The following is a 7,107-nucleotide window of genomic DNA, read 5'->3' as shown; positions in this document are numbered from 1 at the left end:
GGCCCCCTAGAGTTTGTGCCCTGCCTCCGCTGCAGAACACCCTCCCAAAGGAGAAATGCCAGGGCTGCATTTTTTGACATTTTAGGAAAGTTGTTAGAAATCTTTCTCTTTCACCAGGCCTTATCCTAGGCTCCTGGGATTCCAGCACTGTAGACTTGGCTTCCTGCATTTACCATTATTGTGTTTTATGGATTTAAATGTTGATGTTTTATTGATTTCCATTCCTGTAATTTATTGTTGTAAAGGGCTTTTTGAAACATAGGGCCCTGCAAAAAAAAAAAAAACACAACCCCCCCCCAGCCCCACCTCCTTAATTTCACCAGGGGCCATTTACTGACACTCCAGAACCAAGATGCCCCAAATGATAGCCTTCCTTCAGACCTAAGTGGCCCCTTAATTTGACTGATCTTCTGTTCCTACAGCCTCTGTTTCCATTGTGTTGTCATCCAGCCAAGGTCTTGAATGCCTCCTGTTAATGGTTCTGTGCTCCAACTGTTCTCTTTTACAAGGGAGAGTCTCTGTTTTTGGTTACTGGTAAATCATTGTTCATATTTTGTTCCTATTTTTGCTTCAGGTAAGAGTTGTTGTTGTTTTTACCTAAGCACCCTTAAGGTGATTCACTTTCAAAATTTTACAAAAAATAGCCAGCAGTTTTTCACCGGTTTATGTAATAACAAACAGACGCTGAATGGAAAGGCTAGTTTTGTTCAAATGCTTTTTGCTTTGCTCAGTATCCTTCAAATGTTTACCCAAAATTTGTCTCAAAATTTCATTTTTGTATACCTTTAGAAACACGACTGAGTCACAGGGCATGTGCAATTTTGCGACCCACCAAGCCAAAGGCAGCCCACCACATCCTCAGCATTTCTCAGTATCTAGTGAAGTCTGTGACTGAATGCCTCAATAAATTTGCTATGATTTAAGGCACTGCGAGATTCTTTGAATCCCTTCTCTTTTGGCTGGCTGCCTAGAGCTTCAAAAATAGGGTGGAGGTGGGGACAAAGGGTTGCTTACCACCTGACTGTCTGCAGTTCAGGGCTGGTGGTCTGTATTTTGCCTGGCGAGTCCCAGGCTGTGCACACTTGGTTTGGAGAGTTGAAGGCTTCCATCAGCGTCACACGTGGTAGCAGGGGCTGCGGAGTCCTTACCCCAGGGCTTGTCATGTGCTTGTTCATAAGAAAAGAATCACAGGGTCATGGTGCTTTAATCGGTTGGGTTCTGCTTTTCCTCTTTCTTCCTGCGCGTGAAAGACATAACAGGGAACTACCAGAGCAGAAGTAAGATGTGTTTTGTTAGTTGTCTGAAGCCCTGGGGCCCGGAACCGGATAAGTCCTGATATTATGCCTGGATTGAGCAAAAAATAAATCCATTTTGTTTCCTACAAACATTTAGCCATTAAAAAAAAATATGACATAGAAAAACAGGCCTCACTGTCTGCATGCCTTCTTGTAAAGCTTGCATTGTGGAAGTGTCAGAAGCATTAGCTCATTTGGCATACATTTTGCAAGCTAATGCTTCTCCTTTAATTCTCCCTGGGGACAACATGTCTGCTTTCCAAATAAAAAGAAAAAAACAGGCTGAAGAAGGTGAAGGGGTGTTGCCACAGAACCTGCTGCTTCTCTAATGATATATATGATACATACCTACTCTAATCCAGTGCACTAAGAAACCTTAGGGTGTGTTTATAAGGTCCTTCAACATTCTTTAGGTGCATCTGAAAAACAATCCTATGTTGTAAAAGCTGCTATACAAAATATGCAGAACTGTGTGTTAGAATGCTGGGCAACACAACTTCAGATTAAAGATGAGGTACAATTTTAGTGTAATGAAATATAATAAAAGAAACAAATGTAATAAACCAGCATGCCTGGGAGTCACCGGGGATACTTTGCTGATGTGCTAGTTCACTACATGGGAGCAGGGAGACTTTTGTTTCAAAAGGGAGAGCATTAAAGAAAATGACACCCCATATTGAATCAGTAGTGGTGCAGTCGAAATGCCTACTTGGATGTCTTGAGAAGATGGTGATGATTTTATTAGCCCTCACAAGTCAACTAATCTTTTTCCTAAATGCCGTGGAGATACTGCAGTTAAGGCAGACCCTAATCCTAGACTCTCCATTTGCTTGGTGTGAGGGGAAAGGAAAGAGGGGAGTAAAGCACGGGAGCAGCTGCAAGTCCGTTGGCTGGCCTTCTCTTGGCCCTTGGTCCCTTGGACAGTGGCAGGGGCCAGAATGGGCCTCTCTCCTCTCAGCTCAACAGAGATCAGATAATATGCCGATTCACACTTCCCACCGGTATCCTTGCAAGCCCAGAGAAGCCCAGAGAAGTGTAGATTTCCATGAGGATGATGACAAGCCTTTTCTTAAGTCTCTTCACAGAGTTCCTATCACCTTTCTGAGTCCAGCACAACCTTGCTCAACCTTATGATTCTGTCCTTATTGCCACAATCACTCTGCTCATTGCCTTCACTCCTCCAGTTCTACCACTCTCCTGTTGTCTTAAGCACCCCCTCATCCACCCCCACTTTCTTCCTCCTTTCCCCCCACTCCTGGCCAGAGAATGGCTGCAAGTTGCCACTTCTCTTCCTTCACAGTATCCATCTTTCCCATGAAGATTTTGACTGACATTTTCAGTCCTCGCTCAAAATGAAAACTAAGCCTATGCAAAATGAATTTAATTTGGATGGAGCCAATCTGTATTATTTTTGCTTCTCTCCCCTGCCCACCCCTCTGCCCCTCTTATCCCTCCCACTGTTGCAGTTTATCTTGTAAGCTCTTCAGGGCAGAGAGCTATCCTTTTGTACTTATTCTGTAAGGCACTATGTAAATTGATAACACTATAGAAAATTGATAGCTATAATAATAATGCTTTATACCTCAAATCCTCTGAATTCAAATATAGTTAAAACCCCATGCTCATTTTTAAGAGAAAGATAAATGCAACAGGAATTAAAGGGTAATGCAGATGCATTGCAAATTGCACACATCTGAGCAGACATCTTGATCTCAGTCTACCAGGATTCCCTTCCCCCCCCCCCCCACTAATCCTTATGCTAAGCAGCATCAAAGCTGAAATCATTCCTAAAACTGGAAAGGAATCCCTTCCCTTTTAAACCAAACTGGTGAAAACACTGTCATTTACCTTTGCTGCTATCCTTGTCTTCCTTCCAGGCAGGTCACAGAAGGGAACCCTTTCAAAGGAGCCCCAGCATAGTAGCAGCCCAAACCTCAGATGGAAAGCGTTGATGTTTACTTCATTGAATGCAGCAGCACAATGTGGAAACCACACATTTTAAAAACCCAACTTTCGCTACAACTCTATAAATCAGCCCAGATGCATTTTGAAATGTTTCCCAAGGTCAGCTGAAAAAGTTTTCTGCAAGCCTAAGAAAACTCTTTGGATGAACACAGTCTTTGTTCTTCTGATTTTATAAGCACATTCTGTGAGCCAGGCATGCTTCACGTGGTTTCTGGTTTCACACTGAACATGTTACACAGCTCTAATGAGCTTCAGACTTTATGCACCAGGAATTGACATTGGTGTTCCTGTGCACTGTTCTAGGAATACGCCCAGATTGGCTTTCATAAGCATTTCACAAGCCATAATACACGAGTTCAGAAAGTTAACATACACCCAAGCCTTTGCAGGCCGTTTTTCACATTGCAGAGATCAAAAACAGGTTTTCCATCAGGTACACACACAATGGGGAGCAGCAGCCAATCCAAGTTCCCATATCTTTGGTGTAAATCTTAAAAGAGCAGTGTATGAAGAACCTCTGAGAGTCCACCCATGGAAGCAACAGTTTGCTCTTGAGCACCATATATATATATATATTTGACTAGCATTATGCAAACCATCATTTTTTATTTGTATTCTCATACACTGCTCAGCCCTGTTCAGTTCTCATACATGGCTCCAGGCAGCTTTACTCTTAATATTCAGTAGCATGTTATGTCAGATACACAACAAAAATAGGACCAATATCCTGCAAAAGCCAGTGGGAGGTGCTGCGGACCTCTGCACGGATACGCATTGTGTCCTCTCTGCTTCCAAGTCCGATTTTTTACTTGAATACTCTGTTGTGTTACTTAGACATCCACAAATCCGCTCGCAGCTTTCCATGGGAGAGTGCACCCAGCTGTCGGGTGAGCAGAACATCTGGCAGCACAGAGATCCAGTTTCCAAGCAAGTGGGAGAAGCCTCTAGTGTTTCTTACCTTCTCCATAGCCTGGTCTGCACACGAATGGCTGACAATGGTGTGGTTGAGGACTGGTGGTAACCACAAAGAATGGCTGGCTAGAAAAATGAAGCCAACACTTGTGAGGCTCTGGGGTCACCCTTTATGAGGCTCTTCTGCTTCCACTTTACATGGTAACCAGAGCCATCTTTAGGCATTGTTCACACGAAGGGGGCAAATGTGGAGCAGCATAGCCCTCCCAGCCCTGCCATTGTCTTATTGGGGAATGTCATTTGAAGCAGGGAGACTGTTCTGTGCACTGAGGATCCCTGTATGATTTAGAACCCTAGGGGATCCAGGTTTGTTCTATTTAAATCATTCATTCATGTAAACCATTGATAGTCTGCTGTGTATTTCATCTAAGTCAGGGCTGGGTACATAATTCTTTCAAAAGCAATGGTTTCATTAAAAAACAGTACAGGTAATAATATTAATCTTCCAACAGCAGATGAATTCAACATCATTATTACAATATTCAGGACACAAAGGCCTGAGAAAAGAGCCGGGTTTTTCCATTTAGGCTGGCAGCAGACGTCCTTCAGGGATTCTAGATCACAAGGAAAGTCTCCATATGTAGAGGAATCTCTGTGCTTTGGAGATTCCACAGGATGGGAGTGGAATGGAATAAGACTTGTGGCAGCTAAATGTACTACTCTGCAACCTCTTTCATCTTGCTTGCCTCCTTCACACAAGTTACAACTTAGGATCTGCCAAGCTTTCACTGGGGTCTGATGAACAATCACAAAGTCTAAAAGGGAAGCACATGTCCACAGGGACCCAAGAACATGCCATGGGGGGCAAACGGCCCCCTGTTAATCTCTCCAGTGTGTGATACTCATCTCCTCTCAGACTTTACATCAGGGGTGGGGCAGCTAGAGAAATATCTAAGAAAATACATCTTTTGCACACCAGCAATGTTCTTTTTCAATCTCATGGTAATTTCCTGAAACTAGTCATATTTCTAGCACAGGAATAAAAGTCTAATCTCATCACCAGAGTGTTAAAACATAAAATTATTTCCACACCCACCAAAAATGACACAGAAAAGGTTCCCTATTTTCAGAGCATCAATGCAACACATACTAGACTTTATGGATTATGAGGGGTTTTTTTTTCTTTTTTTAAGAAGGATTTCAGCACATTCCCTCTTTTAAAGGAACTCAAGTACATTGGAATTATTTGGCTATTTCAACCAGTCGAATCAGCCAATGATTTTGGCTGCATCTATCATTTTGGCCTGAAGGAGGCCTCTGTTTGAATCCCTCTAGCCCAGGATAGCACTGCCACTGGCATCCAGCCAGTCATTAAGCCCACCCCCCAAAAATAAAAAAAATGTGGTTAGGAAAGCATAACATGACCAACCTTTCCCTGCTGGAAATTACAGTGGGTGTAGCTTTATAGCGTTTTACTGGTTAATTGAATGTTAAACTTACTACACTAAGCTATTTTACTGGCACTCCAATTTCTCCTTTCTGCGTGTCTATCCTGTACTAACAAACTATTATTAAGCCCTGGTTTCTGATCTGACAGATTAAACACCAAGAATGAGGAAATCGGATGGTATGCGAAATCAACAGGGGAAGTTGGCTGAACAAATATAGCTGTGTAATTATGCTTTTATTGAGTAGAGTTCATTCTTTTAAAAGTTCAATAATCAAAGGTCTAGAAGCTTAAATAAGAAAGGCTCAAGAGCAGCTGTCCAGGTATGCATGCTGTTCTTCCCCAGAATGATAAGAATGTGGTTTCTAATTTTATTTTATAATTATATTTACAGCATTTCCGCCCAGCTTGCAATAAATAAGTGAAAACAATTGAAATGCAAAATAAGACATAAAATCAAGAGCTTTGTGCACAAAAGGTACTAAGTTTGCTTTCCGAGTATCCCTAGGTGAAGCATAAAGCAGGCATCATCCAGCTGTGTTGGCCTGCTAGAACTTCCATCAGCCTCCTGCCATTGGTCAGGGTGGTGGCGGCTGATGGAAGCTGTAGTACATCTACATCTGTAATGCCACCGGTTACCTATCCCTGGTACAAAGCACAGAGATGTTAAGATATAGCAGAGAAAGATGGCAGGAGGAAAAGCGTGTGCTTCATGAGCAGAGTGGCAAAACAAATGCCAGAGGTGGTAGCTGCAGGTGCTTTGGGATTTTCCTCCTAGGGACTGGATTGCGACTGGTAGCCCCAGAATTCCTGGTGGGAATTTATTTTCATTTTCATAATAATGATAATAATGATAATTATTATTTATTTATACTCCGACCATCTGGCTGGGTTTCCCCAGCCACTCTTGGTGGCTTGAATATAAAAAACACGATAAAACATGAAACATTTAAAACTTCCCTAAACAGGGCTGTCTTCAGATGTCTTCTAAAAGTCAGATAGTTGTTTATTTCCTTGACATCTGATGAGAGGGCATTCCACAGGGCAGGTGCCACTACCGAGAAGGCCCTCTGTTTGGTTCCCTGTAACCTCACTTCTCTCAGTGAGGGAACCGCCAGAAGGCCCTCAGAGCTGGACCTCAGTGTCCGGGCTGAACGATGGGGGTGGAGATGCTCCTTCAGGTATACAGGATTGAGGCTGTTTAGGGCTGTAAAGGTCAGCACCAACACTTTGAATTGTGCTCGGAAACATACTGGGAGCCAATGTAGGTCTTTCAGGACTGGTGTTATATGATCTCGGTGGCCACTCCCAGTCACCAGTCTAGCTGCCACATTCTGGATTAACTGCAGTTTCCAGGTCACCTTCAAAGGTAGCTCCACACAGAGCGCATTGCAGTAGTGCATGGGAGATAACTAGAGCATGCACCACTCTGGCGAGACAGTCTGCAGGCAGGTAGGGTCTCAGGCTGTGTGCCAGATGGAGCTGGTA

At 43.2% G+C, this 7,107-nt stretch overlaps 1 long non-coding RNA gene across 1 annotated transcript; it reads left to right on the top strand.

Moving 5' to 3' along the window:
• Positions 1-434: 434 nt before the first annotated feature.
• LOC308477276 lies at positions 435-3,411 on the top strand. The gene is made up of 2 exons (XR_013986433.1): positions 435-574; positions 3,173-3,411. It is a non-coding gene; the product is annotated as an uncharacterized lncRNA (long non-coding RNA).
• Positions 3,412-7,107: the final 3,696 nt, after the last annotated feature.

This window comes from Podarcis pityusensis, assembly GCF_964106645.2.
Source record: "Podarcis pityusensis genome assembly, chromosome: 5".
In the NCBI taxonomy this organism is placed as follows: domain Eukaryota; kingdom Metazoa; phylum Chordata; class Lepidosauria; order Squamata; family Lacertidae; genus Podarcis; species Podarcis pityusensis.
Note: the sequence above shows the minus strand (reverse complement) of the source record. Positions and strands in the feature narration are given on the sequence as shown.